This window comes from Delphinus delphis, chromosome 2 (genome assembly GCF_949987515.2).
Source record: "Delphinus delphis chromosome 2, mDelDel1.2, whole genome shotgun sequence".
Taxonomy (NCBI): Eukaryota; Metazoa; Chordata; class Mammalia; order Artiodactyla; family Delphinidae; genus Delphinus; species Delphinus delphis.
The window spans coordinates 70,788,600-70,813,413 of record NC_082684.1 but is presented as its reverse complement, the minus strand read 5'-3'; positions in this window follow the sequence as shown (position 1 = coordinate 70,813,413).

Below are 24,814 nucleotides of genomic sequence, written 5' to 3'. Positions count from 1 at the left end.
TGCATACATCATGAAATGATAACCACAATAGGTCTAGTAAACATTCACCATCTCATATAGGTGCAACAGTAAAGAAATAGAAAAAAAAATTATTTCTTTGTGATGAGAATTCTTAGGATTTGCTCTCTTAACAACTTTCACATATAACACACAGCAGTGTTAGTTATATTTATCTCATTGTACATTAAATCCTTAGTCCTTGTTTATATTATAACTGGAAGATTGTATCTTTTGACTACCTTCACCCAATTCCCCCTCCCCTCACCCCTCACTTCTAGTAACCACACATATGAATTCATTTTCTATGAGTTTGCTTGATAAGTCCAGTTTGCATCTGCCCCATCATACAAAAGATGTTTCATAACTATTGAATATATTACCCACACTGTACATTTCATATCTGTGACTCATTTGTTTTGTAACTGAAAGTTTGTACTTCATAGTCTCCCTCACCAATTTCTCTTCTTCCCCCACCTCCTCCCCTCTGGCAACTGCCTGTTCGTTCTTTTTATTTATGACACTGTTTCTGTTTAGTTTTGTTTGTTCATTTGTTTTGTTTTTTAGATTCCACATAGAAGTGAATCAAAATTTTTCTTTCTCTATATGACTTATTTCACTTAACATAATACTCTCTAGGTCCCAAATAAATAAATCAGAAATGAAAAAGGAGAAGTTACAACTGACACAACAGGAATGCAAAGGATCATAAATGATTACTACGAACAACTATACAGCAATAAAATGGAAAACCTATAATAAATGTACAGATTCCTAGAAATGTACAATCTTCCAAGACTCAACCAGAAAGAAATAGAAAATATGAGCAGACCAATTACCAGTAATCAAGTTGAATGGGTAACAACAACAATAACAACAAAAAACTCCCTACAAACAAAACTTCAGGACCATATGGCATTACATGTGAATTCTACCAAACGTTTAGAGAAGAGTTAACCTCTATCCTTCTCAAACTGTTCCAAAAATTACAGAGGAAGGAACACTTCTGAACTCATTCTACAAGGCCATTATCACCCTTATAACCAAACCAGACAAAGATATCACAAAAAATTAGAAGTCAGTATTGCTGATAAACATAGATGCAAAAATCACCAACAAAATATTAGCAAACTGAATTCAACAATGTTTAAAAAGGATCATATACACCATGATCAAGTGAAATTTATCCCAGGGATACAAGGATGGTTCAATATCCACAAATCAATTAATGTGATATGTCACATTAACAAATTTAAGAATAAAAGTTATATGACCATCTCAATAAGAGAAAGCTTTTGACAAAATTCAGCATCCATTTATGATAAAAAAAATTCTCAACAATATGAGTATAGAGGAAACATAACACAATAAGGGCCATATACCAGTCCACAGGTAACATCCTACTTAATGGTGAAAAGCTGAAAACATTTCCTCTAAGATCAGGAATAGGACAAGGATGCCCACTCTTGCCACTTTTATCCAACATAGTATTGGAAATCCTAGTCACCACAATCAGACAAGAAAAATAAATAAAAGTAATCCAGATTGGAAAGGAAGAAGTAAAGCTGTCACTGTTTGCAGATGGCATGATACCATATGTAGAAAATCCTAAAAATGCCACCAAAAAACCTACTAGAATTTATTGATGAATTTGGTAAAGTTTTAGGATGCAAAATGAATGTATAGAAATCTGTTGCATTTCTATACACTAACAATGAACTGTCAAAAGGAGAGAGATTCTCTTTTAACTTTATTTGCTTTTAACTTTCTCTTTTAACTTTGTTTATATCTTCAGTTTGCAGATATCAAATGTTCTGCCTTTTGTAGTCATTTTTTATTATACTATAGAATGTTTCCTTAGATTATTTTAAAAGACAAGAGTGACTGATAAGACATGGATCAAGTATTATAAAGGGCCATAATTTAAACCTAATCTAACTAAAAATAAAAGAAAATAAATCACATATCAACGAAATTTAATGTTCACACACTCCCTGAGCCTAATAAGACTTTAAAAGTGAGAACTGAAAAACTAAATATAGAAAATCAAAGTAAGTTTTATGAATGTTTAGAAACAAAGATTATAAAAAATAAACATTTAGTCAAGTGAAGATTGAAGATAAAATATCAATTATTTCCCTATATAGAAGCAGTTGAATTTTTAGGTACAATTAGTTAAATGTGACATTTTATCATAAGTTCATTCTAAATTTTATATTCCAAAGGAAGGATAAAATTGAACTAAATGTGGAGAAAGGTGTAGTATCACATAGTAGTTATGTTATAGTAATTATAATATATAAAATTATAGAATATTCAATATCTCATTTGAAGAAATATGTATGTACCATTAATAGTATAACGAAAAATTATACAATGTAGTCTAGTAACTCATTTAAGGCTAAGCACAAAGGCATACCACAGAGTTTTTAAACCAAAGATCTTTGCTATTTAACTATAGAATTTGAAACTCAAAATGAAACATTCTACAGATTTCATATCTTCTGCATTTTCATGTTTACTGAAATACCACCTATATTCTAGGACAATGATATACATAGAAACACTTTTGTCTTCCAAAATTCTAAGTTGTAGAGGTGATTAGGTTGAATACAGTATCTTTAACTTGGTTTTGTTGAAAACAAATAGATTTTTACAACAGTAATAAAAATATGTGCATGGGAAGTGTGTTTCAAGCACAGAATGCTAAGATATTTGACCGTCTCCTTGAATTCTCCTTTTTTTCCATGCTTTAAAATAGCAACATTGAATTTAAGTCCATAACTTGATATCATAAAATTAATATATGGTCTTGTAGCAATACGAAAGACTTAGAAAGTTCTGAAGAAAAATCTGTCAGTTGTTTTTCTCATCCTTCTTCCAACACACCCACACTCTGTCTCCAAATCTGCTTTCTTATGCAGTCACTGTTATTCTGGTTTATATAATTCTATACATTTCTTTTAGTATACAAACATCTACAAATATTTATGCACACAATATTTAATTGATATCATATACTTATTTTCAAGCAATATGTTATACTCAATTAGAAATAAACACCTATTGCCATGGCAACAGTTATAATGAAAGTCTGTATTTTTAATTCAAAGAACACATTTTGCCAGTTGCACTCCCAATAATTCCTTGTAAACAGTCAGGAAGAATACTTACAATTTATTACTTCTGCATAAATGACTCCTTCTGTTAGAGAACAGAAAAAATAATTTACTGAAATAATAGGTATGCTGGTGCATTGAAGAAACTTTTAGGCCAAAACTTAAAATCACAAAGGCAGAAAATAGAAAAATTAAAGCTTAGCCACAATGGTTATCAACATTACATGTTTTTACTTGAAGGTGTTGAATTGCTGAGCAATTGCATATGCAGTTCTTCCAAATTCAAAGTAACTACATAAAGAAGAATCTACACAAAGAATAGGAATTTCTTTTTAAAAAATACATGATATGTGCTTTAGATTTTAAACAATAAAATGTTTATAAACTTTGTAGATATTAACACCCATTTTTTCATGTAGCAAGTACACGGGAAAATAATATAATTTCCAGTATTTCCTATTATTTCATTTAATGTTTTAAGTTTTCAAAATAATAGCCATGAAGAATAGGGGGATCTATTTAACATTTAAATATTTGGAAATGAATAAACATTTAAAAATTGTTTAGGGTATGTATATACATAGAGACTTAAATTTTTCAATGTGATTATTTTTTATCACCCTCCCTAAATGAATACCTTCTTTGGAGTAATACAAATGGCTAAGGATAAAAAAGTGTTTTCCTGGTTCTATAACTCTAAATTGACTTAAGAAATAACTTTGAGAATTTTTATCCCAGAATAGCCTTTATGTTTTCATAAATCTTTAGGAAGCTTCCTTTTAGAAAGGGAGTATGCATGGAAATTATAAAAGTAAAACAAACATGCATACATAAATAACTAAATAACTTAACAAGTATCATTCAAGAAGTACTATGTGCCAAATATTGAGGAATATAAAGGGTAATGTGGGGGACAGGGAAAAGAGTCTAAGCTCGGGAAGCTTAAACAGACAATGTTAGGAGATGCAGATGGAAATGAACAAAGTATTCAAGGCTTTGAAAGTCCTACTTTTGATAAAATCCTCAATCTAATGCACTGTTATCGTTAATATCACACATCACTGGGGGATGTTACACACATAATTCTTTGTAGACCTTTCAGAACTCTCTTTTTGGCAGTCATTTTAAGGAAGAGGTCACGACCCAAAAACATGATACATCAGCCTCTCACTGCTACAGAAACATTGGGCAGTGTATATACATCAACAAAAATGTTTGACATAAATTTGCCTTTATTTTCCAATTCTCCATATTCAGCATCTTTCCTACTCAATCAATTGGTGGTTTCTCTTTCTCTTTCACTTTTGATAAGATGTGAGAGATGACGTATGTCACCCATCCCAGGGACATTGTTTTTAAAAAAAAACAGAAAACCTTAATAGTAATGATTGTTCCAAACAATTTAAATTTCTGAACGAAAGGAGTTATTCAGTTTCTCTCTGCTCAAATTTCTACAAGTTTCTATATTATAAACTTTCTTGACCAAATTTTGAAGTAAAGTAACTTAGTCATTCCTACCAAACAAGCTTAACTAATGCATAAATAAATCACTAAAGGTAGATTTCTATCTTTTGTGTAGTTGAAAAAAATATGTAGAGAAAGGACTCTTTACAGAATCCCTCAAATAAAGTTCTGTGAAAGGCTGGCTATTCTCAAACTGATAGGGTCAGTCCATCTTGTTTTCTTTTGAGGGATCGGTTATTAAAAAAGGGCATTGTAGTCAAACCAATGAACTCAAACTGGTTTGACAGAGTAACCACAGTTCAAATCTATAAAAAACTAGTTGAAGCAGAATGGGGAAAACATAATGACAGGTCTTCATTACTGAATTTGTTCATGGAATGAAGTGGTTCACATTATTTTCCTGTTTATATAAGATAATGATTACACCGAGACAGGGTATAGGTGGACTTAGAGAGGAACAGTATTAAGATGTCTCTATGTAACTCTATGTATGGTTTGATTAAGGAAAATAAAATATAAATCACTTTCCTTCATTACACAACATATTCCTAGAGAAAAAATGTTATGTTGGGGCAACAGAGAGCTTATGTCTTAGCAAAGAAGAATAATCAAATTAAATATTTACAATTCCACCTTCTAGTTTTCATAAATAGGAAAAGATATGTCATAGTTATGACTGATTTCATTTTCAGAGCAGCTTCACTTTTCTGAAGTTTTTAAGTTAGGCATATAATTAACATTTTATATCAGCCATATCGCTGTACTTATATGGCTCACTAGGGTAGATACAGGGAAAGAAAAATAGATTAATGGGTACATAGAGTAGAGCGATTCTAGTATTCACTGAGGTTTCAACACATGCTAGCCCTGTGGCGGGCACTTCAGAAAGTGTGTAGCATGTAGGCAGGACAAAAAAATGATTAAAGTGAAATTTCTGCTATCAGAGAACTTTTGGTTTAATTCCAGTAATAGATGCATCCAAATATGCAGGCGATTGAAGTACAGAGGAGGCCGAGATGACATAGTGTAATGCCAATAACAGAGCTGAACAACCACCTGGGTTCAGGTTGGAACAGTAGCTTTAGAGTATGGGCCACTTTATATTTACTCACTGAAATGTAGTTTGTGTCAATAAGTTTTACATAAACTTGAAATAGGGCTATTAAAGGTAATAAGAAGTAATGAATAGTATCAGTAGTAGTAATAATAAAAGCAATTCTGCAATGAGATGGGCTTTGTTCTAAGTAGTTGTCATATATTAACTCATTTAGTCCTACACTATGGGATGATCACTATTATATACCCTTCCTGCAGATGAAGGGACTGAGATAGAAAGGAACAACAACAAAAAATCGTTGTGCAGGATTACAATCCTGAGATTTGAGCGCAAGCAGTAGGACTTCAGTGTCTATACCATCAACCACCATTCTAAACCTCCGCTTAGTAAGATGACTGAAGCAGCCACATTTAATATTGAAACACCTTGAGTAAGCACATCTAAATACCCTTAAATATATTATTTTATAATTATGATTTACACTAACTAGTTACTGGTAGATCAAATATTGTCCTGTTTTAAAGCCCACCCATTTTGTGTCCATATGACTCCTGGGCTACATGAACTTTGTTACTTTTTCTCAGTTTCTTGCATATGGTTCCATTCTTCAATCACTTATTCAGGATTCACAACATTAAAAGTGCCATGTTTTATACTGGTGAGCAAGGCAGGCAGTCCCTGCCCTCAAGGAGTTAACAGTCCAGGAAAAAGCAATAAGAAAAAAAGGGTACTTAGAAGCCGATTTGCCAAATGCAATGACAGGATTATACATAGTGGTTACCCCACCCAGCATGATTCATTTAGTGCTTGGCTTAGTGTAAAGGAATATTAGTGCTTGAGTTTTTCCAAAAGAGGCAATGTATGAGCTAAGGTTTGAATGCTTATAGAATTTAAGTGGGTATAGAGTAGGTGGAATAAGGAAAAATAGGTAGCAAGAAAGACCAGCAGGAAGAGGGCCACGAGAATTTAAAATCTTAGAAATAAGAGAGGGCACGATGTATTCAAGAAATTCTGAGACTGAGAAAGTACACAGTAAGCCTCAAAGATATTCTTGTGGTATAAAGTAAGGAAATCCCTGAAAAATGATGGAGGCCCAATACAAGAGCCAACTTGAAAGGAATCCCACTGGCCAAATCTGAGACAATTTTGACAAGCGAATACATAATGTTAGTAAAGGATTGTAACTATAGAATAAAACAAGATTCCATGACTCAGTATTGATATATATTAATGAATAAATAAGCAGAGATGGGAAAACTCTTCCTCAAAGTATAATTTCAAATAATAAATGTAGAAAGCATGATGGAATTAGAAAAATCACTCTTCAGAAAGTGCCATAACAATACTTGTTTCAGGCAAGATTCATCAATGGATGTTACATTTAATGAGCAAAAATATTATAACAAGATATTTACATATTCTCAGAGTATATCCCCGTAAGTTATTTATTAATTCAAAGAGAAAATAGAGAAGCCTGACAGCACCTGAGTGCAGTGAGCAGTGTGTACATCACCTGCAATGGGACAAATCAATGTTATATGCCTCTTGATATGGTGCACCTTGAGGGATACAGCATCACTTCTGTGCTCTATCTGCCAAAAATCCATAATCTGTATCAAATCAACATGAAACATCAGACAGATCCAAAATGAGGGACACTGTACGGTCTGTACTCTTAAAAAGTATCAACATCATGAAGGATACTTAAGGAACTGTTCCAGATTAAAGAAGAATAAAGAGAGATGAAAACTATGTATCAAATGTGATTTTTTTCTAAAATTGTTTCAAAATAATAGTAGCTATTGTTTACAGTGAGCATCAGCTCTCTGCTTAAACTTAATGCCTTTAAGGTCATTTGCAATGCCAAAATTTTATGTTATTTCCCGTTAAAGGAAAATGAAATATTTCTTACATGTTAAAGTTTTGTAATTTCTTATTTCACTTTTGCTGCCTATTTTTCCCCATCATTGCTTTATGAATCAAAAAGTATAAAGTATTTAATGGTGTTTATAATAAAAGAGAATGTAATAAATTACATATTTCACATATATACCTTCTACATATTTTACACATATACTGCATGCATAATTATATGTATTATATATACATGTGTCCAAAATTATTGTACATACACACACACATTTGTCAGCCAAGGGAGAAGTGAGAAATCTAAAAGGATGCCTAATATAGGGAATATATAATTAGTGACTACAGGAAAATTGTGGGCATACAACAATTGTAGCTGATTGATTTTGAAAAGAGAGACTAGTAAAAAAAAAAAAAATGGAAGTAAATAATGAAAGGGTTTTGTGACTTCCATCATTAATGGGCCATAGTTCCATTGTTAAAGCAAAACATCTTAGAGACCCACAGTTTGGTTTCCTGTGATTATTTGAGCAGGGAAATAACCTCCTTTGAAAATCAGTACTCATGTTACTCTTCCCCTTTGATAAAGCAGTATATTAGAATAGGAATGCTAGAATTTGTAATGTAAGTATTAAACTGCAACTTAATATGTATTAAAAGCAAGTCCAGGAAAATAAGAATGTACAGGCTTATAGATGGCTAACCTCTCTGTAGCAACAGAAGAGTCTATCAAAGATGTTTCATCTTATGTATGCCACGGGTGCTACTTTTCCAAACCAATTGTATGTTTTGATGATTTAAGAATATAACATCAATTAGAAAAAAAAAAGGAAGAGATGTAGAATTTTTTTCTAAAACATATGCATTGTTTTAAATGCCCAGATTTCTCTGTGGTACCACATCTAAGTTGCTAACTCCTATTTTCATCTCACCTTGGATTATGTATGAAAAGTAACATTTAAAAAAAATGAACTGAATCATTGTAACTGAGTGTGTGTGTGTGTGTGTGCTCATGCGTATATCATGCATATGTGCTGAATATCTTTGATTCAGAATAAGGTAAAATAATTTATAGCAGAGAATAACTTTTTGCAACTTAATGTCAATCTGCTCATATTTGGATATGATCTTGAAAGACGCAATAACTCAGGCAATGCCCAAGACAAAGGTGGATAGATAATAGATACAGACATTGATATATTATTTCACATTCAAGTAATTTATCCAAACTTCATATGGTTTTGAAAATTGTAAATATATAATATGCTTTATTACACAAAGGATGCCATCTAAAATTTTAAGTAATAAGTTATATAATGATTATTGTATATGAAAATCTACTGAGGAAGACACTATGCCCTGACCTCAGGGAAAAAGAAAAATTATGTTCCCTAACTTCAGTTGCTTCCATTCTAGTGGCATGAAGACGTACTAGACTAGTATAAGCACACAGCCCTCACCTTTAACTGAACTATGATATTGAGTACTGATTTACCCACCTATTGTCTACTAGATGTCAGAGTTTGCATCTTGTAGGTGAAGGTTATATATAAGATAAGGTGTGATAAGTGGGTGCAGGAGAAGAAAACCTATGGGGAATGTGAGAATTGCTGATGTAGAAGTTTCAACAGAAAATTTCACAGCGTATCTTAGATACAACATTCAAATGGTTCATTTGCTTTGTCTTAGACCTCATCTGACAATGGCCTTATCCCTACTCTACTATTTACTAATGGGGTTTGGGGGGCAAATCACTTAACCTCTCAACCACAGTTTTCACATCAGTGAATTTGGGATAAGAATGGTTTCAATCTCAGAAGGTTGTAGTGTGGAGTTAAGGAGATAATATTTAACACACAATACAGAAAATGTACTGAGAAGATACTGCACATAATACATTTTGTGTCTTGTCTCACCTAGCACATACACAATAAATGTATACGTGCATTACGTACAAACGCGCACACACACACACAAACACACACCAAGTTGCTTTCAGGTCCCTAAACTTATAAAATAATGCTTAATAATTATTTTTATCTCTGTTAATGCATATCACTTAAAACATATCACTTACCAGCCATATTCATATCTCTGTAAGTGGGTAGAAATGATCAAATGAAGGGAATAGTTTTGCCTGATAGGGAGAGTGGGGGAAGGAAACCTTTGATTTTCTTTTGGATTTCAGACTAAAAGAAAACACTAATTATAGGATTGCAAAAAATAAAAACATTGTGTGAGTAGGCATTATCTTTAATGAATTAATTGCTTTAACAGTGAGGACAGTATCCAGCTTTGATGCATTGGCAAATGGTTTGAATGAGCACTGAGAAAACTAAATGGAAGGCAACCTGAGAAGAATACAGGAACTTGAAGCCACAAACACCTGTTAACAACTCTGAGCAACTTCAGTGCTGTTTATGTCATTTGGTTTGGCACCCTTTGAATACATGGCATCGAAACTGTTTCCTGCCAAACGATCTAGTTAAATGAGTGTACTGTGTTTTCTATCCCAATTAACAGCGAAGGGTTGGTGGCATTTTTATATCTTTACGGAGCACTTCCTTTTTTATCTAAATACCTAAAAGTGAATTCTGTTTTTCTCTCATCAAAAAAACTGTAATCACAGTATCTTAGGCCAACACCTTTTCTTCCTTTTCTCCTCTGACCACCTGCCCGACTTATTTTCTTATTATTGACTATTTGTTATTCAGTTAAGGAAGATTGTTAGCAGTGCAGCCCAGAAACACTTGGTTCTATTTAAAACAAAAGACTACTGTTGAATTCAATGTCAGAGCTGAGGTTTATAGCATTGAAGAATTGCCTTGATAAATGGCCCTGGCATTACAGTTTCCACGACTCCACCTTCAATGTCATCACAACAGAGCGTGTTAAAGTATAGCCATCACTACCTCCCCAAAACATATTAACTTGATGCTTACTCTATCTCTGGATCCCATAGGCACAATAAATGGAGAAAATAACACATTTACAAACTGATAAAATCTAGCAAAGCTAATAAAATCAGACACTTTATAGCTCAGCTAATCGTGTCCTCTGAAGGACATCAAATAACACGTCATGTACTGCTCAGGGGAAAATCAAATTAGGTGCAGCAGTGTCCCTTCAGAACTAATGCAATTGAATAGACAGGAGCTATTGTAGCTAATCAACTTGTATTGTAGGCGCTTTATCATTAATACAATGTTTATGTTAAGTGGGCATTATGCAGTTTTTGTATGAAAAGGAGGGAGAATTTTCCTTAAACTGTTTGCATTCTGAATCTTTTTAGTTTTTTCTGTCTTGATTTTATCTTTAATAAATGTGAGTGTCACAATGTGGTATGCATCCCTGCAAATAGTGCTCAAAAATCACTTAGCTCTTTGAGAACTGACCAAGTTACTCAGCTTCCAGAGACATGGTACCTTCCATTTACCCCTCTTCCTATCCCCAGCTCTAAATGATCACCATATCATTGGCTTAGGAAAACATAAAGGAATGTTTGTAACACATAGAACCAAGTATCTTGCCCCAGAATGTTTAGCTGTGTCTTAAACCAAAGTCTATAAAGGCAAAGAGTCTATATTCTTTATTCTCTAAATTCTTGAGTTCAGAATTAATATTCTTTTAGTGGTGTGCCGCCTCTCTCGCATCAAAACTTTAAATTACATATGAAAAATCGAAATGCCTATTTACAAGGAAGCCAGTTAAGAACTCCCAATACTAGAAGTTACTCCTGGAAAGAAGTTGTTGGAGTTTAGGAAGAAGATCTGGGAGTAAAGGTCTTAGAGACAACAAATCGAAATTCTAAGTCAGGAGTCAGCAATCTATGGCTTCTGAACCAAATCTCTCCTGCTTGCTATTTGTAAATAAACTTTTCTAGGACACAGCCACAGTTAATTTGTTTTTTTAATATGTTTTCTGCGGCTGCTCTCACATAGTTGTAATTGAGACCATGTGGCCTGCAAAGCTAAAAATATTTATTATCTGACCTCTTAGAGAAAAAAATTTACTGACCTCAACTTTAAAGGCATAGCTTTGTAGATCTTGTTAAAGAAAAAGGGTGAAAGAAAATTAAGAATAAGTTCCCTGGTGATAATAAGGCCCATATATTTAAGTGAAATTAAATAAAATCTTTGTCACAAAAAGTCCAGGAACCAGTGAGTCCATACTGATATAAATAACTTGATAAATGAGTAGAGAGAATAGACAAGTCTCCTGTGCAGAAGAATTCCAAATGGTTTATATAGATACTTTGCCCTTGAGGAGGCAGGACATTTACTTCCCATTCCTTTGATGTGAGTTGTTTATAGCGACTTCCTTCCAAAGAATACAGTATAGAAAGAAGCGGGGGGGGGGGGAAAGGAGCAACTTTACAGTAGGAAACCTGACAACACTACTTCATTCATGTGATGAAGGTCAATATCAATGGTGCTAAGTCATGTTGCTAGTATGTACCCTTGATATAATGTAACGAAAGTGACATTTTATCTGTGTGATTTTCTCTCAAAAACACATAACCCCAGGATAATCGTGAGAAAAACACCAGACAAATCCCAGTTGTGGGATATTCTACAAAATACCTGACTAATACCCCTCAGAACTGTCTTAAAAATAAGGAAAGTCTGAGAACCTCTCACAGTCATGAAGAATCTAAGGAGACATGACAACTAAATACAATGTGGTGTCCTGGTTGGGATCCTGGACCAGAGAAAGGATGAGCATAGGAATTAGAAAATCTGAATAAAGTATGGACTTTATTAACTGTATCAATATTGGTTCATTAATTATAACACATAGTCCATGTAAATGCTAATAAGAGGGGAAACTGGGTGTGGCATATAAGGGAGCTCCATTTACTATCTTCATAATTTTTTTCTGTAAATCTAAATGTTGCTAAAATTTAAAAAGTCTATTTTTAAAATGGGGACTATGATAATATTTGATCATTTTCCATCTCTAGATCTTTTCTATGGTTTTAAACCCAGTAAATATATAAGGAAGATTTTGAAGAAAGGACAAATCAAGGGATTACACAAAACCTCAATCAGTGTATATGAAACTCCTTCATAAAAATACTTAACTATTGTAAGAACTATAAACAAAAATTAATTTTATGTAGAGTACTGCAGACCTGGATCCCAAAATAAATTTCAGTTTCTGTAGTATTGATACTATTCTGATATGTTCACCATACTAAAAAAGCTGCTGACAAGTTTCAGTGACTTGGCCAACTCCTCCTAATTATTTTCTAAGCACCAATCACTCTTGAGGACCTATATCTTACTAAAGGATAGAGAGGGAAGTAACTGAATCTTTCCATTCACTTTGTTTCCCTTGCCCTCTCTTCCCTGAACTTCTGTTTAGCATCATCCTCTTCTCTTATCAGCACTAGGGAATTGTGACCCCAGTATTACTGGAACCAACAGTAGCCCCAGAAGGATAAAGTTATACTTGTATTCCATGGTATAATGTTCTCTTTAGGAAGTCAGAAGAACATTGGAATCATTGGAAATACATATGCCAAGATTACAAAATTTATTTATTAAAGTACATTATCTGCTATGCTCATTCTGAGTCATCGAAAAGAAAAGAATATGGGAAGAAGTTGATTTGTTCTTCTACACTTGTATGTTGCTTTTAAGCTTGCAAAACTTATTCATGTTCGTATTTCTGGCAACCTGTTCATTAAAAGTGCACAGCCAATGTAGATCAGGCCTCAAATTGTTCATCTGTCATTTTTTCTCAGTCATATGATCTTTTGAAAGTTACTTGAACAATTATTTCTGTTTTCTCACCTTCAAAATAGGTCTAAAGATCTTAATGATATCACCAACAATCTTCAGTCATCATGATATAATGAATGTATACTTTCTGATACCTGTCAATAGATGATAGCTGTAATCAATGATAATAACAATATTATAGCTGTTATTTTTCATTCCTTGCATAGCCAATTGTAATTCAAAAATATTGAATGACTGTCTTACAACTAGCAAACGGCACTATAGAGGTTAAGCTATTGCCTTTGGCATATAATTCATGCAATTACTTATCCAAGAAATATTTATTTATGACCTATGTATTATCAGCAGGTCCTGAGGCCTAGATTCAAGTAAGAAGAGAGGAAACTGTAATAGGAATGATAAAATATATAGAAAATAGGTGGTAGTTTAGAAAGTGGCATGTATAAGAAGAGGGACAAGGATGATGGGAGGCAGAGAAAAAGTATTTTGGCATCAGAGTTATGAATAAATTGAGGTGTCTCAACAAAAATAAAGACACACGTGACCAGTATAAAGACTATAGAACTATTTTTAGTAAAGTTCTTGTATCTTTCATATTGATTTCTTAGTATTTAAAACATTTCCTTACTGTAACTACCCTCCTAATATAGACAGAAAGCACTGTCTATATACTTTACAACTTCAGAGATGAAGTACAGGAAATGGATTGGTCATTAGAATGCATCTCTGTGCGGGTAGAGACATAGTTGTATTCTTTATTTTTTTTCCTAGAAATTACACCTTTTATTTCAAGTAATAGACAATCTTCTTTGAATAATTTTGTTTTTATGCTCTCAAACGTTTTTCTGGCCTAACCTTGTCTAGTTGATATATGGTAACATCTAAGTTATTCAAAAACAATAGTTGAGTATTATTATTTCAAAGGTAGTTGACCATTGGAGGAAAAAGGAGAAGAGAAAAATAACAAGCAGCCCTTAGATGTATTTTTAAAATATGTTGTATGTGAAAAGAAGCATATGAATTAACTTGTAGAAGCTGGTTTCAGTAGCTCTGGAAAGCTGTCAGATCTAGACCTATTAGCAAAACACCAAAATTTAAAAACAAATTAAAAATTCAAATGTTGCATCATTCAATCAATCAGCCATCATAGGTTATGTCACTAAAGATTTTGCGTCTACCAGTAACCGCCAATTTGGAATGTCACTATTTTTAGCATGTGCATAAGTAGTCTAAGCAAGAATGTTGTCTAGAAATGGAAATATTGATGCACTAACATCACAGATTTGTATTAATCTCCTGTCCCTGGAAACATTATCCCCAATTCCTTACCATAGATTACAGGAAAAAAATAGAAATTTGAATCCAGGGTATAGGAAAATTTAGATCCCTCAAGAGGAGGTTCTTGGAATGATTATATTTCCCTCAAATAAATGGAATTTTCACCACTCCACTATAAGGTCCATTATTTTCATTTAAGTCTACCGTAAATCAGAGGGAAAAGAATCCATATAATCTAAAGAATTATTAATACTAATGTCTTCTTACGTATCCTGCTGAGATGAATTAGGTTTATTTTTCGCACAAACATGTTAAGACTATTACTTCTTGCCTTGTAACTAAGGTTCGTTGTCAGCTCATTGCTCCTTAGCAACTCAGTGGACATTGCTTGAGATTAAAATCAAGTCAATTAATCAGGATCTTCAGCTGGTTACAGAGAATGGGGGTTTTCTGCTTGCCAGAACACCTGCGCTTGTGAAATGGCCTTGGAGCTTAATTGTTTCCAGGTGCAGCACATGCTCATTCTGGGCTATCCCAGAATCGTGGATTTCTGCTGCCAGAGGACACAACTCTGGAAGCTGGAGTTAACTAGTGAGAGAATTAACCCTCAGTTAGGAGAGGTATACGTGCTGCTAATCATTAAAATGGAAATTTGCCGAATATTCTTTGATGTTCAATTTAGGAACAATCTTTTCTTTTTTTAACTAACAGACCCTATTCTTCCAAACTTGAGATACATTTATATATGGTGGTGATAATTTTGTGAAGTTCACTCTATAAATATACCCTCTGTGTTTCAGGAACTTGAAATACAGCAGTGAGCAAAGCACAGATTCTTCATAGAGGTTATATTCTACTGCTAGACATTTATTTTTTCTTTATTTCTCTCCCTTCCTTTCTCTCTCTCACTCTCACTCTCTTTTTCCCCCTATTTTGGAACAACCTTAAGTTGGACAAATATCTCTTTCAGAGTCTAGTCTACATGAAATAATCACACTAGCTTTATGTCAGTTTTGGAGCTTGGAAATGAGTGGATAGTAAGTTTGGTTTTGCTCTGCAGTTTAACTTATTTTCAGTTCAGGGTATCAGAGAATAAGACACCCTACTTTGGAACCTGGTTTCCCTCATATTTTTTTATCTGATTTTGTCAGAAATAATGCTCGGACTGTGTTTTACTAGCCATCTTATATTTAGTTCCCAATTGGTTTGGACATTAGAAAGAGAATGTGTCATCATTAACTACTCTAGTCCTCTCTGGTCACACTCCACTTCTTTTCCTGGAAAATGGTGGCCAAATTATATTTACATTTTAAAGGGTTAGTATTTATACCTTCTCCAGTGAAAACTGTGTGGTTCCTACCTCAAAGCAATAGATTTATCAACAGAATCTTTGGAGAAATTTTGAGCTCAGACTCCTTTATTTCATTTTTTTCCTGAGGGTTTCATTTTTTTCATTTTTACCTACTTGAGGGTAGGTGAAACAAGGAAAAGGAAATATAGTTCTAGACCATCATGAAGTCCATGTGATCAACATTCATGAGGAGGACTGCTGATAAAAGGTTCTGGTTCTCTGCTCATCTATTTTTTCTTTTTTATTTCTTGCTAGGTGAGTATGTGCCTCCTAGCTTGTTTATAGCTAACAAAAGATCAGAAAACTGGAAGTAAATCTTATCTCTGATTAAGCCAGAAACAGAAATATCCTAGGATTACTTCCCTGTTGGTTAAAGATCTTCCTTTATGCTATAAGAGTTCCTCCATTCTAGCAAGTTCTGTGTGAATTAGCATATGAGAAAGGATGGCTGTGATGGCAAATTATATCTCATTGTGAGGCTAAAAACAAATCAGTCAATAACTATGTTGACATGAATCTATGATTATCTCAGCAACTCTCTTTTAAATTCCTCAAAAAAAATAGGTGTTGTTTTTATTATTTTTATTTTAAGTGCCATGCCAATGCTTACTGGTATGAGTTACCTTCAAAAGGCCATGGAACTGTTCCTTTCTCAGGTAGAGAAGTTTCTGTTTTTAATGTATTTTTCTTCCTAGTGTATCTTATTTGTTTTGAGTGTTCACTGTATTTTCAATTATGAAATATGTTAATGTTTAACTTAAACTGATTGTTCCTTAGAGATTTACTCAAGTCATTTATATATTTCTCTTCCTCTTTTTTTTTTTTTTAATACTTTGTTATTTCTCTATACTGGCTCTCTCCAAATTGTGTTTCACAGAACACCAGTGTCTTGTGGGATATTAACTGCTATTACTCAAAAAAGGAACTAATGCCTTACCAGAAATGATGTCCATTCTGGGTTTTAATAGATATCTGATATTTATTTCCCAACTGACTAGGTCTTCGGGATGACAACGGGTGACACAAACACTGTTGTTGGTTGTTTATTCAGTATCCATCATTCCTTCTATATTAAAAGAACTCTGAATTTCCACCAAATGTCTGCTCTCATGTCCCAAATGTGTCAAATATATTTCAAGGAGAGACTTACCCCAGATTGGCCTAATGCAATTATGGTGGTCCATTCTCATTGTTTAGTCATCCTTGTGTGATAAAATTCTGGCAGGGATGAATGAGGAGAAATGTACTCTTGCCTCTAAGACACAGAGGAAAAGATCTCTTTCCTTTGAACTTTGTCATATCTGAATATCATTTTTATAATTATTGCAACTCTCTTTCAAATGTTTTCAAAATTTATGTATTAATATCAGTGGCTCTTTTAATAACTGCTACTACAAAGGGGTACAAAGGGGTAGAGTGGAAGAGTAAAGAAGATGGAAGAAAAATTTGAATACTGATGAGAAAGATCCAGTAGAGAGGAAAATTAATGGCACAGGAGAGAGTTGGGGAGGATTGCTGAAGTGATATTTTTGAACAGGTAAGAAGAGCTAAGAGATAGGGAACAAATAGAGAGATTTAGATAGGAGCACAGATAATCCATATGTGTTGTCAGGCAGTAGGGAAGGAATTGTGGGTATGGATGAAGGTAGGTGAGAGTGTATATAGTGGTAGGAGTCTTGAAAGCTTTCTTCTAGTTGTTTCATTTTCTGAAGTATTATATTTCTCATAACTTTTTCAAGGTCACATCACTCATAAAGGGAAGAAACAGAGATTTAAACTCTCATGAGTCTGTTCATATGTTTTTCCTATAAACATTCCAGCACCTGAGAGTAGGCCGGTGTTAAAGACAATGTTGCCAAGGAAAGATTCAAAAATACCTCCTTTAGTAACAGAACCTCAGTTGTTTTGTGGTGCCATGTGAACAAATCTAGGCATTCTATCTTAACTGATCTAAAACAAATGTAACAATTCTCTTCCTCACTTTCCCAGCATCGTGCAGATATTGGTGGTCCAGTTCTGGACAATGAACAAGTTTGTTATGAATGTCTCTGGAAAAGTGTTTCTTTCCCAAGTAAAAGAGACCAATGTGGTTAGCACTACCCTGTTTCACATTTTCGCCTTATATCTTCATTGAATACTCATGATGGCTGGAGCTACAGCAGCCATCTTGCCATTATTAGAAAAGGAAAGAAAAGAAAAAAAGCCCTCTACTTCAAGGTTGGTGGACTAGAAAGACAAAAGCCTAGATTCCTAATGGCATCATAGGACAGATGAACTATTACCTGAAGAAAAATAAATGGCAATTTCAGTTACTGTTATTTAGGAACTACTAATGTAATTCTAAATGGTATGGCCAGAATTCCATCATTATTTAACTTTTGGGAAAAAATGAAAAGAATGTAAAACTGTCAGTTATGATAGAATTCTCAAAATATAGATATTAATTATGAAACACTGATCTCATGATTCTGCTGTGTTCTAAGAAATGCAAAATTAGTTGTCAATTTTTAATCAAGATAGAAATAAATCCTATCACTACATGTTTAAGTAATGCTTGCCCCTGGTCATTTAGAAATGTTATTCATTTCATGTACAGCTGACACAGTATGTTTTTAAATTCTTAAACAAAATTAACTTTATATTTGGTTAATTAGAAGAAATTAGACATCAAATTAGAAGTTTGAAAATTAAAACATGTGTCTAAATGAAATTCATTTTTTTAATGGAAAATTTCCCTTAATACCACTTTACAGAATTACATAGGTCAATTGTCACGTCAGGAAAAAGTATTTCCAAGCATATTTTGATACAAGATTTTATGGTATAAAATTGAAAAATAATTAAAAACTTGCTGCTGGCAAAGTGAAAAGAAGAAAGATCCTGAGTACTTCCTAATTGAGTCGATCCGTTGAATTACCCAGTTCAGAAACTAAATTACTTATGATTTCTTATTATGCAAGATGATAAGTGGCCACATTGGTTAAATGACTTTGAGTTGAATTTGCTGTTACTTTTAGCCAAAGTGTCCTAACTGATAGAATATTCTAACAACTCTAGGAAACACTAGATTTAACAATATTAAAGAATCTTGTTCGTTTGGAGGGTTAGTTTTAGTTTGTTTTCTGTTTTTTGTTTACTGCAGAACTTCACTAAGCCTTTAATATGCTAAGGTACATATTGAATTCCCTAAGCAAAGAGAGTAGGCAGTGTTTTGTAAATTTATTTGATTATAGAATTTGTTATCTTAGAAGCTCTTCTCCCCACAGACACTCCCGAAAACACATATTAAATGGATCTAGCATTCACAGAATCAACATTTTAGCCCTGAAACACAAGAAAGGGAAAAAACCAAAGCATCTAAAAACGCAGGAATGAATTTAAAACTGGTCTTCCACTGATAGCTGTGCATCTTTAGACAAGCAACTTGACTTCTCTGAGGCTCTGTTTCTTTGTAAATTGGGGGGGAAATAATAGTACCTGTATGAGTACTGCTGGGAGAATTCACATGTTGAAACTCATTGAGTAGCTAGAACATAGTGAGTACTCAATGATGCCATTCACAGTGATAGCTTTATTAGTACTACCAGCAATGTTAATGGATATTATTAAAGTGATGTTTTTACATTATTATATATTTCATTTATCTGTGCTGTCCCTGACCCTGAGGGGGCCAATAAATTACTCCTGCCATCTTTGATGATTATCTTGCTTATGTATTATATTATAAATCTGAGATTTATTGAACCGATAGGCAGGATAGGAACAATTAACAAAGTTCAAATGTTACTTTTTTCTGAATTATCCAAGTGCTAACAATGAGAAATTCCTTGGATCTTTAGATTGATAGAGAATGCCACTTGAGTTGTGGGATGATAGTTATTTGTCTAGCATTCAGTGCAGAACATGCTATTTTTTTCTCACCTAAATAAATGGAGATGTAGAGTCAATTTATTATTTTATTGGTAGGAATATAGGGCAGTTTCAGAGGATTCTACTGGCTTTCCCTCACCATACTAACTCTTACTTCACAGGCCAAGGATTCCATTTGGGAGTTACTCCAACTTCCATGTATGTCCATCAAAATTTCCCTCACAGACTGGGAAAATGTCCACTGGGAAAGTTTGTAGACCCAGTGGATTCATTTTAAACCAGACCTTAGCTAAGCATGGCTTAGGACCTGCTCCCTGTATTTACCACTACATCCCTTATGTCCCCATATGTGCTCCATTCCAACTGGGGAGCCAAGAGGACACTTCAGATCTTTGGGCATCAATATCAACTCAGCTGCTGTGCTCAGTAGTCCTCAGAATACATGAGCATTCACCTTTTTCTGTTGCACAGTTACCTGAGTGAATGGCCAGAGATAACTTTGGGAATTGACAAGGGAATTTTCATAGCATATACTTGCCATGGTGTTGCAGGGTCCACTTTCAGTTTGTTCCAGATGTAAATATTGACTCATATCTGGGAACTGAGCAATGTGTTGTTATATTTTATCCATACAATCACATTCAGCTTCCTGTATTTCCATTTGTGCCTTTTTATTGTGGATATTAGGGAGCACCATCATTGGCTATCCATCTATTTTTCCCCCAGCATTACCATGTTTATGTCTCCCTCAGAGTTCAGTGCTATTGACTACCCTTCCATCCTTACCCTCCTCTCTTTACAGTAATTGCAGTCTCCTAGATTCTTAGCCTGAAGCACCAGCTGCCCTTTATTATTTCTGTGTCCCATTGTTCCCATTCCCCCATTGAGACCAGCTCTGTTGTGGCTTAGTCCTGGACCGCAGAGGAGAGTGACCTCCAAATTTCTTGTTGGTGCAAGTGCTTTTCTCAGCAGCACAGTACTAATTGCTTCAGGTGAATGATACATCCTCTGGGCTCTCCTGTGAAACATAATCCTGGGTCTTCTGACCTCACCATCATATATCCTTTCCAGTATGCCCACCCCCCCCCAAACCTTACTTCTTTTTCTATCTTCTCGAGGGAAAATTAAGTATTTCTATTTCACTTAGTATGGGGCATTCTTACTCCAGCTTCTAGAGTCATCCTAGCAACAAGTTTGCCCCATTCCCTTTGGTCCTTGTTAAGTACTACATTTCATATCTTCAGAAAGTACCTCCAAATTAATAACATTTTAAATATTCAATCTTATTCTCTGACCTCTTTGATGAAACACCCTCAAAATTCAATCTTATAGATACTCCCCAGGCTCCTACCTGTACTTGCTAGCTAACACTTGCATCATCTTCAGAATGTAATCTCTTTCCTTCCTATTAGACCCACCATATCCCCAGCTGAGAAATGTTGAGCCAGAATCAGCAGGATTAGATAACTAATAAGATATGAATATCTAGGAACAAATGAATGCCTCTTATTCATTGTTTTCTGCTTTCCTTCCATATGTAATGATGTTGACAAAGTGACCCATTGTTCTTTTTAATTGGCTTCATTTTTATACTCCAATTTTTTCTATCTTTCTAAAAATGTAATTCACTTTTTTGTTGGTTTGCTATAAACTGTCATGATATGGAAAAAAATTCTAATTGAATTAATCCAGAAACATCAGTGTAAATGTTTTAAAAACTTTAACTATAGTATCTTTTAAGTGATGATGTATTACATGCTTTCCTAATTGTTCAAACATGATTGATTAAGAGGGAGCCTGATTCTATTGACTACAGTCTGGAAGCTCTGTAGTCAAGTTGAACTTAAATCCTGGTTATGTTGCTTATTAGTTCTGTGACTTAGGTATATTATAAAAGCCCTAACATAATTTCCACATCTGCATAAAGGGAATATTTATGCTATCTAATCTATCTCATAGAGCTGATGTGATAATTTATAAACTAATACATTAAAAGCACTTAGCATAAGACTTGGCATAGAGTAAGTGCTCAACAAATAGTACCTACTGGAGGATTATGAGATGTCGCATCTTTTCTTGCTTATTCTCATTCCAGCATATATTTTATCATCAAATCTTAGCTCAAATTCTACCTTATTCATAAAATATTCATGTATAATTATAGCTAAAATAATCTTATTTGGCTGAACTCTAGAGAGATTTTTCTGTACCTTGCTCATGTCTCTTGTATACTTATTTCTTATATTTTGATATTCATAGAGTATCTTGTATCCTAGAATATCATTGCCATCTTTGGAACAGGCATTCTGTTTTGAACATTTTCCTCCCACCCCATCCTTATAGTATTTTGCATGTATCAGGTGTTCAAAATATATGCTCTAAAAGAGTTAAAACAAAGAGCACTGAATCCTAAGTAATGTTGATTTTATCAACAATAAAACAGTTATAACTACTATCCACTCACCACAGTCTTACAATGACAAAGTGAGATATAAATTACAAATGTGATAAGTGAATTGGGGAAAAAATTAAAGCAAGTGTAGAAGTTAAGGTAGAATTATTATCATGTGCATTTGACTCAAGGTTTCAGATGCCTACTCTATTAGTAATTATGTAATGAGTTTCATAACTTTCAAGGACAAAGATGCAGTTAGATCATACTGTTGAATAATGCTAGTCAGCCCTCAAACACAAGTGTATAATCCATAGCAAACCCTTAAGCTTTTGAATGAATCAGGAAAAGACAATTTTTACAGCTTCTTCCTTCTGTCTTTCATCATCTTCTTGCCTTTGTCTTATTTTAAAGCCTATGTGAATCAAAAGAAAAAAGAAGTGTGTTTTGTTCTCACCATGATGGGCCCTTCATAAAGCTTTTAATTAGCCTCTCCTATGTCGGACATATATGTATGTAAATTATATGATCCCTTACTTGTCTAACTTTAAGTGGATGATGTGAATGAGAGTGGCTTCATTACTCTTCCTCTTCTTCACATAGCTTAACATACGCATATTCATATTTAAGTACATATGCCTATACATTTTAATTTTACAGTAAGTCCCCTACATAAGAACGAGTTCCATTCCGAGAGCACATTCGTAAGTCCAATTTGTTCATAAGTCCAACAAAGTTAGCCTAGGTACCCAGCTAACAGAATCGGCTATATAGTACTGTACTGTAATAAGTTTATAGTACTTTTCACGCAAATAATACATAAAAAACAAACACAAAAAATAAAGAAAAATCTTGTAGTACCTTGAAAAGTACAGTAGTACAGTACAACAGCTGGCATACAGGAGCTGGCATCAAGTGAACAGGCTAAAAGAGTTACTGACTGGAGGAGGGGGAGGAGGTGGGAGATGGTAGAGCTGAAGGATTGTCAGCAATAGGAGACGGAGGGCAAGCTGCAATTTCACTCACGCCTGACATTGATGGCGCAGGTTCTGGTTCCTTGCTGGATTCAATTCTATCTACCCTCTTGAAAAAATGATCCAGGGATGTCTGGGTAGTAGCTCTTTTTTTCTTGTCATAGATGACATGGTAGCACTGGTTTGCATTCTGAACGGCTGCTTCAACCTTCGTGTACCATTCTGCGTTTGGGTCCCGTGCCTCAAAAACTAACAGTGCCTCCTCAAATAAAGAAAATCCCCTTGCCATTTCCTGCATCGTGAATCTCTTCGGTTCTTCAGTTACTTTTTCTTCCTCTTGTCTCTCTTCTTCCTCCCTCTGGGCCTCCAATTCTATCAGGTCTTCATTAGTAAGCTGCTTGTGTTGCACAGCAAGGAGTTCAGTGAAGTCGTCCTCTTGCGGATATAGCGCCAGCTTCTCGCTGAGGGTCACTAAGTTGCCGAAGACCTCTTTGGACTCTTCATCCACCTTCTCAAATCCATGAAAACCGTGAACAATCTGTGGGCAAAGTTTCTTCCAAACCCCATTCATGGTGACGGCTGTAACCTCATGCCAAGCAAAGTCAACGTTTTTTATGGCCTTGAAAATTGTCACAAGGTTGTTCCTGATTCGTCACTCACCTTTGCTGTTGATGAAAAGTCTGATGTAAATAATATTTCTTGAAAGTCGCTATAACTCCCTGGTCCATAGGTTGGATGAGCGACATAGTATTCCATGGCAGATGCACTACTTTGACCTTGGGATGAAAGTCGTCCATGAATGAGGGTGGCTTGGAGCATTGTTGAGCAGCAAAAGAATGTTGAATGGGACATCCTTCTCCAAGCAGTATTTCTCTACCTCCGGGATAAAGTGGTGGAAAAACCAGTCCAGGAAACTGTCCTGTGTAACTGAGGCTTTGGGGTTACTCTTCCACACAACAGGAAGAGAACCCTTGGCTGTGTTTTTAAGGGCTCTTGGGTTCTCTGAATGATAAACTAAGAGAGGCTTCAGCTTCATATCACTGGAAACATTGCCACCAAACAACAGAGTTAGCCTATCCTTTGCTGCTTTAGAGCCTGGCATCAGCTTTTCCTTCTTACTGATGTAACTTCGGTCTGGCATCCTCTTCCAGTACAGTCCTGTCTCATCGGCATTAAAAACCTGCTTGGGTAGGTACGCACCTCCATCAATAATTTCTCAAAGTGGTTCAGGAAATTCCTGGGCAGCTACCCACATCTGCACTCACTGCCTCACAACTTACTTTTACATTGTGAAGGTTGACTCTAGCCTTGAACCAATGAAGCCACCATGGCTGGCATTAAAAGATGCACCCTCTGATTCTTCACCATGTTTCTTTTTCAAGTCTTCATAAAGCCTTTTAGCTTTCTCTTGAATGCAGCATTAAGCTGAGCGGGGACTCAGTGCTGCAGCTGTTCCTGCATCCACACACTGAGAAGTTTCTCCATCTCCTCCATCACTTTTCCACACTTCTTTGATATTACTGTCCACATCACTGGCACAGCAGACTTCACATGTTCCATGATCTTGTCCTTGTACTTTTGAATCATGCTGATGGTTGAATGATTCATGTTATAAGAATGAGCAAGGTCTACCATATTTTCACCTCACTCCACTCTCTCAATTATTTTCACTTTTGTTTCCATCATTATTGCTTGGCAC